This window comes from Phodopus roborovskii, unplaced genomic scaffold (genome assembly GCF_943737965.1).
Source record: "Phodopus roborovskii unplaced genomic scaffold, PHOROB, whole genome shotgun sequence".
Lineage (NCBI taxonomy): Eukaryota > Metazoa > Chordata > Mammalia > Rodentia > Cricetidae > Phodopus > Phodopus roborovskii.
The window spans coordinates 12,216,582-12,229,724 of NW_026126540.1; positions in this window are offsets into that span (position 1 = coordinate 12,216,582).

The following is a 13,143-nucleotide window of genomic DNA, read 5'->3' on the forward strand; positions in this document are numbered from 1 at the left end:
CAGAAAATGAACACAATTTTTCTTTTCTGCTGTTCTAAGAAATGATGGCATCTTTTTTTCTGTACTTAACGCAAAGATAGTTTGAGGACAAGAAATACATTTCTAATGTGAGATGGTATTTCTCAACTAACTTACTCCGTGACATTTGAAATGACATTTAATGTTTCCTTTAAAAAAGGAGTCAGTGACTTTAGCTATCTGGGTCCATGTAACCATGATGATGCTTAACCTTTATCTAATCCAGGTGGCTTCGTGGGAGTTAGTTTAGTTTCTTAAGCAACAGAGTTTATTTCTCATATGTTGGTATCTTGTACAATTATGTAAATGGAACTGTAAGAATTTAATAAATGTATGCTGTTATACAATAAACATACATAATAAAATATGAGTGGTTAGGTGCTTCATCTGAATTATATTACTGATGTAAAAGCAAAAAAACATAAGCATCTTTTGTACTTGAACACCAAAGCTTCAGGTTTGTAGATGGACTCAAAGTCAAGGCTTTGTAGAATGCTAGGCAAGTACTTTGCTTCTTGGCTTCATCCTTTAATCTTGAGTTGGTATAAACAGGGTCCTTCCCTCCTTAAACTCACATTCTTCTGCCACAGCTAATTAAATGAGAGGATTATATAATACACCAGTGCAACTCTACAATTTTCATCAAAAATACATTACATTGTTTTTCTTGTTTGAGAGGCTTAATTTTAAAGATAAAGTTATTCTTTGTTCAAGTTATTTGATTTTGTTCAAAAATAAAAAAAATTGCAAATATTAGCAAGGGTTCAATGTCAACTTTCACATTAAGAAAATATTAGTAGTTACTGATTGCTTATAACTTAATATATGTTCAAGAAATGCAATTATTTTTAATCTTACCCTTTACATATACTGTATATGGTAAACTCATAAGCATACACAGAGAGACAGAGGGACAGACAGTACAATAGAGGAACAGAGAGACAGAGAATAAAGTAGACCCTATCAACAACAGCAACAAAAAAGCCTCAAAATAAGAATGAATAGTGAGATTAAATAATTGCTTAAAAAAGAATTCCAACTAACATGTAATGAATGCTCAGTCTTTCTAGCAATGAGAAAGATGCAATTCAAATTAGCCATTTTTTTTCAAAATATCATGCAGAATTATTGTCATGCATTGTCTATAGCTATAGAGAAAGTGTATGTGTATATATGCATTATTTGAAAGAGTTAGACTAGACAGTGTGATCCATATTTCAAAGTGTTAAAGACTTCTTTCAAAGCAAAACAAAACAAAATTTCTTTATTGATTCTTTGGGAATTTCATATCACGTACTATATTCTTTCCTCCTCCCCACCCTCCCATATCCTCCACTCAATCCTGCAGCACCCACCCAAAGAAACAAAGCAAGAAAACAGTCAAAAACAAGAACAGAACAACAACAACAAAAAACAAACAAACAAACAAAAGACCCTCTTTGCTTCTCCTTTCCCACCTGTGCAACACCTCTTCATTCATAGGGAGCAATAGGTGGTGTGTCACATATTATATATACTCTTTTGTCCAGTCAGCAATTTTCCTCTCCATGGATGCATAATCCAAGTTAGTTATTTTATTTCCTCATTACTTATAATAATCACAAACTATAACTTTTGTTTCCCAATGAAATTCTATCTCAATTTTGGTATCATAAAAATAAATAATACAGATCATTCAAAAGAAAACACATCATGAGAAGTAATAACTGTAACAAGAATAACAAGATGTTTTATTTTAAAGAAAAAAGGATATCATTCATAACTCTTAGAGTATGCAAATGTGGCTACAAATATCTAGCATACCACTTTCCAATCAACCTTTCATGTATACCAGGTCTGACTTTAGGGCTTGCTTTCATTCAGAGAATACAGGGAATTTATGCTATATTCTTTGTCCTTAAATACGTCAGCTCCCACTGTGTCTTTGAAGTTGGAACTATCAAGGAGGAAGATCCAAATGACTAAATAAGAGATCAGTCAGCTTCTGTTAGTAGTAGGTCATGAGACATTGCCAAGAGAAAATGAAGTAATGAATTAAACTTTCACTTTCAATTAGATTTTCAGTGTTTTGGTAGTTTGCAATATAAAAGTTATTCTCACAAGTTTTCCATATAGTGAAAATTTCTCAGGAGGCCTTAAGGCAGCTGGGTCTTGGTGGAGCAGGCCTTTAATCACAGCACTCAGGAGGCAGAATCAAGCAAAATTCTGTGAGTTTGAGGCCACCCAAATCTACAGAGTGAGATCCATGACACCCAGGGCTACACAAAACAGTGAAACCCTGTCTTGAAAAAGACAGTTTATTCATTAGTATATAAATAGACAAAAGTTTTTAAAAAGTCAAAAAGAAAGGAAAATCTATGATGCATCAGGTTCAGGGACATCTGTCTGGTCCTGCTAATTTGTCCAGGCTATTCCAGAGAAGGGGAATGTGCACTCAGGAAAGAAACAGGCTACAGACAAAAGATAGAGTTGGAAGACCATCCAGAGAATACTGGTATCCACCTAAAGTTTATTGCTGAAATGTCTTATATACCACAACCAAAAAGGGGCAAAAGACAAACGTCTTCTTTACCATGATACAAGGAATGAACAGATGTAATTATTTCCTTAATTCTCAAAACATTTAGTAACCACACCTTAGGTCAAAGCCCTTGTTATCTAGTCTTCAGGATTAAGACATCTAGTAATCTTAGATGAAGAATTCTGTTATCTAGCCAAACATTCTTCAGTAGATCTTAGGCCTTTAATCTTCAAAGAGCAGAAGAGACTTGATCTCTCTGACCTTAAGTTAAGATGAAATGGAGTCACCTCTATGGGCCCTGGTAATTCAGATATCAGGAAGTTTAAGATGGCATTTCATAAGAGAGGACATGTCCAGGCTTGCCTAAATGAACTAATAGATTTTGACACCTAAGTCTTCAAATTGTATCCTGCAAGCATGCAAGAAGTGCATTGTCATCTGTCCTGCTTCCTTTCATAGCAGTGGGCACAGCTTGCCTTGCCCACCTCCGTTTTTGAAGTAAGATGATAGCAGACAGACTGTACAAATAAAGAGTTGTTCCACAGTCAAAACAGTTGAAATGACCATTTTCAGAGCTCAAAATGAAACTGCTGCCTGGTAATCTGTCCTAATCTTTTTCAGAAAGGGAGTCCTCATTTTTCTGCCGGAAAGATATCCTTTCTGGGGCAATAATAGGGGATGTCTCCCAAACTGTCTATATCACTCTTATATATTAATGATAAATAAACCAATCAATCAATCACATATAAATAAACAAATGGTGCCATTTGGAGGTCTCCAAAAAGTAGACCATTCTATATATATATATATATATATATATATATATATATATATATATATAATTTTTTATTTAGTTAGAAGCAATCTTATTTTACATATCAATCCCCACTTCCTTCTCCCTTTCATCCTCCCATGTCTCGCACTGACACCCAGCCAACACACTCCCACCCACTCCCCAAGTACAGTGATGCCTTCCATGAAGGTTCATCAAAGTCTGCCACATTATTTGAGGGAGGGCCTAGGGACTCCTCTTTGTATCTATGATGAAATAGTATCCCTGCATAGGGACTGGGCTCCCAATGTCCATTTGTGCACTAGGGATAAATACTGGTTCCACTGTTAAAGGTCCCATGTACAGGCCTTCTGATTGGCTCCCACAATCAGAGGGTTTGTTTCAGGGCAATGCTGGATCCCCAGCTTTATGACTGGGATCTTTATGCTCTCACTAGGTCAGTTCAACCAGGTCAACTGTTTCTGTAGGTTTCTCAAGCATGGTCATGTCAAGAAAGACAAGCATAATATGTACTTACTCATATATGGATATTGGACTTAGAGCAAAGGATCACCAGCCTACAATCCACACCTCCAAGGAGGACCCTAAGAGAGAAATACATTGACTACCCAAGAAGGGAAAAGGAACAAGAACTCTTGAGCAAACAGGACGCATGGCGGGGGAGGAGAGGAGAGGGAGATGAGAAAGAGAGAAGTGGAGAAGCAGAGGGAGCAGGAGAACAAGAAGGATAAGGAAGATAGAATCGGGTTGGAATAAAGGAGAGCAAGAAAGGAAATACCTTAATAGAAGGAGCCAATATAGGTTCAAAAAGAATCTGGCACTAGGGAAATGTTGGAGATTCACAAAGATGACCCTAACTAATCTATGCAGTAGTATACAGGCAGGCTTTGATACCCTTCCCCTATAATGATATTGATGACTACTTAATTGCCATCCTTGGATCTTCATCCAATAGTTGATGGAAGCAGAAGCAGACACCTACAGCTCAGCACAGAACCATACTCCTGGAGGACAAGCAAAGCAGGCAAGTACAGCATTCTTAACAGTCAAACTTTTTAAAATCCTTGTTACTGGTAATTTTTGCTCATAAATCATTCATTATGAAGACATAACAAAATATTTCCACACACACACACACACAAACACACACTTTGTTTCTCATGGCCTGGCTTAAACCAAATTTACCTCCCTGCCCCTACATTCATGCCATTATACCACTATACAGCCATTTTTATTTCTTTAACAGTTTTCCTGATGTTTGTCTGTGAACTTGTTCAGTGCTACACAAGCTCTCTAATGCTAAATTACTTGCATTATTGTTAAAAACAGGTAATGTCAGCTCAGATTTCAGAGCAGCAGACTGAGGCCTACTTACAAGGTTGATTTCAGTCATTCATGTCAAATAATCATAGTCTTCAAAACAAATACCATTAGCCATCAGATCTAAGACAGCCAAGTATAATGACCCACCTACAAGGCTCCAGGCATTGGTGAAGAAACAGGCAAACATGCAAAGAACTAGCCATAATTCATCTTTTTTCTGGAAGGACTATCACCCTCTACAACCTGCTAGAGATGTGAAGTATACATATGTCTTCCCAGGTGGTGGTACAATTATGATTCTCTTTGGAAAACACAAGGCACTAATTCCTTTTTTGTATTTTATTTTATTTTCTTATTTTACATATCAATCCCAGTTCCCTCTCCCTCCATTTCTCCCTCTCTTCCTCCCTCCCATGTCCCCTGTCCACCCTCCCATCCCATCCCGCCCCCAACTCCACAGAGAGGGTGATGCCTTCCAGGAGGGGTCAACAAAATCTGTCAAGTCAATTGGAGTAGGGACTAGGCTCTCCCTCCCAAGGCATTAATTCCTAATGAAAGAATGGTCTCATGGCAAAACTGTCCTCAGACTATGGATTTGAGTGAGCTATTTCCCAAATTTTTTGACTATTACCTATAACCATTGTTAGATCAAATGGTCAGTTAAGTGTAAGTATAGTTTTGGTGCAGTCAGGGGAGTGGGAGACTCATCAATTATAACACTTCTGTGGCAAAAGGATGATATTTTTTTTAACCTTTATAAAACAATGTATTCTTTATTGCCAAGATTTATAGCAAATTATGTAAAAGACCACTATGTAGCATATGTATTCTGAATACACCTTCTGTAAGTATGACAACACATTGCTAATTTGTTCATCACATTAGATCCCAGTTGCTCAGATGGCCAAACTGAAAATTTCTCTGCATGTGTATTTTTTAAATTTAAATTGAAACAAGTATGTTTTACATGACATTCCAGTTCCCGTCCTTCCCCTCCTCCCCTGCCTTCTCAACCCCCATAGCATCCCCTTTCTGCTCCCCAGGGAGGGTGAGACCTTCCATGGGGTATCTGCAAAGTGGCATGTATATTTTTTAACTTATTTTATTTTTTAGATTAATATGATTACATTTTTTCCTTTCTTTTCCTCTTCCTAAAACTTGGCATATAGTCCTCCATGCTCTCTTTCACACTCATGGCCTCCTTTTCACTGATTGGTATTGTGTGCCTGTATGTATAGATATATATATATATTCCTACATCCAACCAGCTTAGTTCACATAATGTATTCCTTAACAAACAATGTCCATTTTACAAAAAAGGAATTCTATTTATTGCTTTCTATGTTAGACAAAGATCCCAAAGAAAAGTGGGAACTTAGCTTAAGAGCCACCCATCTCCAAAGGGTCAGGCTTTCAATTTTATCAAGAACTCCACAGAGGTTTTCTGAAGAGTCTAGGCTATCTGCCATATCCACCACATCGAAAAAACCCCTCTGACTGGAGCACATAGTAGTAAGATGTCAAGTAGACAACAGGTTTTCTCTGATTCTAGAACATCAAAAGTTAAAAACACATCTGAGACAGTCCCACACCGGTGTTAAGCCCTAGGAAACCCGCCCAAATGTTTGATTTGTAGCCCTTTCCAACTGAGGAATCCCCAAGACCTACAAAGGTTGGAATTATAATTGTGTCATATGCTGTTCCAATTTCTAGACTCCTGCTGTGTCTTCATATACAGAGAAAAAGAAAAAAGGAACACGGATTCTTTTTAACCCCCTAATCTTCTGAGCCCTGCTTGTTTTCTGGATAATTTTTTGCTCAATCTCCTCTCTATTATGTGAACATAAGGAAAAAAAGAAAGAAAGAAAGACAGAAAGGAAGGAAGGAAGAAAGGAAGGAAGGCAGAAATAATGAAAGAAAGCTGATTGCTTTTCATAGCTGGGAATGAGGACATGTGGAACAAGCTCTGCCCACACCCTTTAGATGGTGAAGGGGTATAGGAACACAACAGGACCAAAGCCAGGTTTTCACTAAAATGTGACATAATTGAAATCAGGTTTGAGAGCCTTAGGAACTACACCACCCAACACATTATGAAACTTTGATAAGTAATTAATTGTGAGCCTGGGAGAAATTTTAAGGTTAAGTTTAAAATGCTTAGAACATTAAAAGCACATGTTTTGGCTAATCTTTGACCATTTCTCCTTTCTACAGAGAAGAGCATACAACCCCAATGCCTTGTTAGCCTTTCCAGCCCTCCAATCCTTCCATCTGCTTTTATAACTGCAATGCCTTTTCCCTCTATTCTAGAGGAGAAAAAAAAGCAAAACAATAACAAAACAAAACAAGCAAACAAACAAAACAAAAGACTTTCTGATGGTTAAACACTGAGCAACCAGTATGTTCTTCCCATGAAGGTCCACTACCTGACTCCCAGCATTACTATATGTGCTTGTAATTTCTTGAACAGGGTTAAGGGCTCATGTAGTTTGGCATACTCTCAGTGTCCATATTCAGATCATTTGGGGCAGTCATACTAATGAGACTTTACAGGTGTAGTTTCTGATGTTGCTAGAAGACAATCTCACAGCAAATCTCTGGATTGTCAAGCTTTTACAATATTTCTTCCTTCCACTACATAGTGACCCTAAGGTGTGAGAGCCCTAAAAACTTGCATAAAAATAATATTATATGGACTCCACAGGTTATGTGGAACAAATAAATAAATATATCAGTGCAATAACAATTGATGAACAAGAGACCATGAATTTGAAAGATAGCAGGGCAATATAAATGGGAGGCTTTGGAGGAAGGCAAGGAAAGGAGAGAAGTTGCAATTAAAATACAATTGAAAAGTAAATAAGTATACAAACAACAAAGGGTTACTTGCATTTCTGCCTCCTAGATTTTGGCTATACATTCTTCTCCCAAGTTCTTCATAACAAGGAGCAGAGCAGAGCATCAATTTGATGGAGGTAGCCTCCAACGAATTCCATCTCCATGAACCTATGAAGCCCCCTTTTCTCCCACAAATTTGCTTCTTACAGAACCTCAACTCTTTCCTTTTTATTTTTTCATTGTGTGTGGCTGTGTGTGTGTTTTGAACACATATTTATTTATTATTTGGCTTTTTTGTGGATACTAGAATATTAACTCAAGTCTTCATTCTTTAGCAGAGAGCCCATGTACTACTCAGCATATCTCCATTCCTGGAATGGCAAATCTAATTAGTTGTTACCCTTGTTTATATCCTTATGTTAACGTACCATATGTTCAATGACCAGCTTCCTACTTGCACAGTGGTGATCTTCGAAGACTGTGAGAGAAGTGAAAATTTCTCTTATTTGCTGACATATTATGAGACATTATGTTTTCTCATATGTATAAAGAACACAAGTATAAGCAAACCTGTCCTACCAGTTTTAAAAGCATGGTGCATAGGCACCTATCTATGAACTGCCTTGCTACTTGAATATGATGATATAGTCCTATACATTGCTTTTATAAGTATCTTAGAATGAAACCCTCCTTACCACAAAATAGTATGTTCGGTTGCTTCACATACCTGTTCTCATTTCTTGGGAACAGAATGAGAATATGTAACAAGTTGACTTGTACATGCATAAGCCAGGTATTTCCACAATGACAAAATCACCTATTAATACATTTCTCAAAATCTCCATGCCTATATTAAACAATTATGTATTTATTTTATAGTGAAAGCAAACACACACACACACACACACACACACTATTCCAATTTTATAACTTAGTACAAATTATATACAATGATATAAAGATACAATAAAGGTTAGTAATATTATAAGGTTCTTTTACCTACTCATAAAATGCAAGTCTAGAAGTTTATTACATGGAATGGAATATATAAATATGTCTGAAAGTCATATCAGGATCAAGTCAGTGCTACAAAATGGAAGATCCCAAATGGAGTAAATGCTATGCATCTTTTATTTTAGAAAATAAACTCTGAATTATACACAAAGAAATAATTGTGTGAAGTATTCACATCATATAAAGGCCCAAAGGGAAATAAGGGATTTTCATATTCTGATTTTATATAACTCTCTACTTTGTCATTATAAATATGTGTTATTTATATTCACACTGAGAAATTTTAAAAAACATACACTTGGAGAATTTGCATTTGGGAACATTAGAGATGGCCATGTGGTCTAATAATCCCATAGCCAACCTTCTGTAATCAAAAGGATCTAGATTTATTAAAGAAACTATGCCAAGAGAATAAAACTTGATTGCACAGATGGTTCTTACTTCTTTCAGCCATAAGGTTTTGTTACATTTATTGTAATTTGCTATGGTCATGGGGTGATGGCAGGCCTAAAGTGTGTACTGCGTTCATAGTACTAGGAAAAATGGGCAACTTGGTCAGGATATAATTGTGATCTCTGTCCAATTCCTCTTCATGTCATGGAGTACCTTAATAAAAGGCTTTTACAGATCTCACTTCTGCCTCTCTTGGATCCCATCATAGGTGACTGCATGATTCTCTGTAAAATTGCAGGGCCCTAATTACTGTCACATAGGCAGCAATTAGAGTGACTAGTACAGAATATTGAGTAATGGACCTCTATATCTATACCTTCATTTTTAGAACTAGTAAAGTCACCTTGTGTAGCAAGATGTACTTTTACTCTGTGACTTAGTTAAGGCTCTTAAGATGGAGAGATTACCTGATGATGGGCCTCGTGATGGTTATTCTTGATTGTCAAAGTGATTAGATTTAAAACACTGTTAAATACATCTCAGTGCACAACTGCAAGTTTTTTTTTGTTTGTTTGTTTGTTTTTGTTTAGATTACGGGGCTGCTCAGTATAAATATTGTAGGTACAAAGCCATAGTTGGTAGAAAGGAGAAAGGAAGTTTTGCTGCAGCATTCATCTTCTTCCATGCTACCCATGCAGTGTGGCCAGCCAGCTACTCCATGCTCCTACCATCAGCTGTTCTCCACAATGGTAGATTGCATCCCCCAAACTATGATCCAAAATAAACTTGTTCCCTTTTAGGTTGCTTTTGTTTGACATTTTTTTTTTTTTTTTGTCACAGCAAATGAAAAACTACTAATATGGCCACAGTGCAACTTAAAAGTTCTTCTACAGACCAATGAAAGAGTAAAAATCTGAAGGCAAACTGTTAAGATATTACAGAGGATGGAGACATGGACCTCAAGCCTAAAATTTTACAGTAACAAGGGAATGAGTGTGACATTTAATGTGCAAGCGACAAGTTCTCTCTCACTGCTAGTAGAAATAATGTCATGCTGACAGAGGATCCTGGACTTCTCCATAACTGTTGAAAAGATTTGGAGACAGCAAGTTTTTAGAGACTGGATATAATAACAAAAATTTCTGTAGTGAATAAGGAGGTTCCTATCAGTTACAGTCTAATCTGATTTACTTAGGATCATGAGCAGATTTAATATAGTGGTAATTTTTTTCAATAATTTCCTCATATACAATTACATTATTTTTTTTCTCCTTTTGAGACCACTTCAAAAATGTGAGTATTAAAGAAACTATATGCAAATGTATGCATGCATGCACACATATTCCCCAAACACATACATAGTCAAAACACATACATACATACATACATATGCACACCGAACCTCATACACTTAAATACACATTCATTCTCACCTACACAATATATAGTTCAGCCTGTTGCATCTGTTATTTTATTAATATAACTTTAACATTGATGATGAAATGGATCATTTTATCACAAATAAAATGCAACACAAATACAGTTAGAGTTAGATATGTTATTTAGGCATGCCATCCTGGATAGAATGGAGGTGACAAAGGTATTAGATAATCCAAAAGCCTACTGGTACTATGTCTTCTTATGTCTTCTTGATCTATAATTATATCAAAATTTAATAAAACATTTTTTCTGCTTATTTAAGGAGGCAACATATGGTCTGATTGCATTGGCTTAAAATGATCAATAAATGTTTCAATTCTTGGGATTTGGCAAATGATGTGAAAAATTAAGCTCCATTGTTTTTAGTTTCTTTGAGCATGATGAGGTTGTGCTTTAGCAACATGGAGCTTGGAGAAGGGACAGATGAAGTAAGGCACACCAATCACAAGTTTTCTTTAGATTTGATTCTTTCAAAGGTTTTTTTTTTAAATTAATTTTATACAACAAAGTCCATTTAAATGAAAACAAACATTTATAGACAATCTTTGGGAAGGGGCGCTGTCATGGGGGATTCCAAGAAGATTCAGAAATCCTGGCTGTAGTCTGTAAGGCTGCTTTGTCCAGCTGTTTTGAATGTAGGATCAGCTCCTACTCTGTTTCAGGTGGTCTGGCTTTGTCAAACCACATTAGTCTGGAAGGAATACACATCTTTTCATTTTCTGTGGAAACAAAAAGAGAAACAATTAATAAATGGGACCTCTTCAAAGTGAGATTCTTTCAAAGGTTTATGTGGACATATTTTTTGACACATAGCTTTCATGATGATGTTTATCTGTCTTGTAAACCAAGTCTTACAGGTCTTTTCTACTCCTCCATAGAACACAGATCTCATAGAATATGCGATCTCATCATGACTGATTACCACTTTTTCGGTAAGGAACCTTTACCTTTGAAAATCCACCAAATGCCCTTGCCTAAATAAAATAACATTAAAACATAAAAACAAATAGTTTGGGCTAAATAAGCTTTTGTGTTCTGACCTCCTGCTATGTTATGCTCTGATGTAAGCTGCCTAGGTAGGTGAAGCATATGGTTTTGAAACCCTTAGGCTTCCTAATCTGCCAATTCCAGGCCACCATCTCCTAATTTACCTATGTGGTTAAAGCATCTCAGGCACAAAGGTCATCTTTTATGGTTTCTGCCAATTTCTTTTCAGTGTTCCCTTCCCTTGTTGCTTTAATGTTTCAGTAAACATTTGTTGAGTGATCAATGTCAATATTGATTTCTTCCATGCCCTGGCTACAGAAAATAAACATGAAAATCAATGCATGTGAAAGTAAAGAATGCTATCAAGTTCTTACCAGCGGAGGGCTGAAGATTCACCGATAGAATTTTTCTCTTGTATATTTTCTTGAAGTAGCTCTGGTATTACAGGACACAGAAAAATTTCATTCTGATTATAAATGTCACTGATGGATGAAAACTCTGCCAGATTTTCTAGAAGACGACTAGTTGGCTATCACTCTCTTTGGCTTATCAAAGTGTCATTCTGTTTGTTATTCTTACTTAGCATTGTAAATTCAGAGAAGTGTCTTTGAAATTACAAAAGTTCACTTCACAGCATGAATAGAAAATACCATGAGCTCTTATAAATTGATCAAATATGTAAGCAGCGTAAATTACTCTGTGCCTTTAATACAAACACTAAATGGACACACAAATGCAGCAGTATCATCAAAATTAAATTATCATATTTTCTAATCTTAAAACTTCAACAATGTTTCCATTATGTTATTATTTTATCATATAGGACCCTGATGTACTTCATTTAGATTTATTAACTAATTAGTCAGAATATATAATTTATATGTAAAATAACAATAAACCTTTATCCCTGAACCACAGAATGAGACAGAAATCTCATTCATACAATTGCTACATGGGGAATGCAAAACAGCATGTTACTTCTTCGGCTTCTCAAAGAATACCTGTGAAAGTATTGGCTGTAATAAAGTGACTGGTGTATATGTATTGAGCATTAATTAATCTGTATGTCATTCATAAGATATTTAGAGTAAATCCATGGAATCTTTGGTCTGATTCAATGCTCTTCTATCATTATGTTATTTTAAAGACTAATTATGGGACAACTATTATAAAAATTTTAACCTCCCACCCATTTGCTGGAATTTCATTTCGTGATCGATCCTATTGGCCTCCGGATAATTTTTTTTACATATCTTAGCATATTTTTTAAGCTTTGAAAAATGTATATCAATTTATTTATGTCTGTCTATGTCTGGCATGTAGGTGCCTGTGTCATTCTCTCACTACATGGTGAAATCAGGTCCTCATCTTGTCAACAAGCATCTTTCCTGGCTAAGCCATTTCACTGGCCCATTGTACGTGATTATTGCAAATGTTTGTCTGCCACGCAACCTTAGGAGTTTCACCTTCATTTCAGAACTTCCATAAGTTAATATCTATACTGCATTTACCTCATACTTCTGTTTAGTGCTTTAAAACATCATAATGTTAAAGAAAAATGATGGAAAAACCGGACTCACCTTGAAAGTACAGAATCTGTTTCCATTGTTTACTCTTGGAAATAACTTCCTGCGTCTTATCCATCTGGAAATTGAGCTCCCAACAAAGCAATATTGTAGGTACAAGCACATGAATGTGAGCTCACCTTGGACTGCGTTTTAATCGATTTGTACTCTTGTATGAGTGACAGCATTTCCGCAAAGTAGAGGATGTCAAAGGAGCTCTCTTATTTTGGACGCGGCAGTGTGTAAAATCT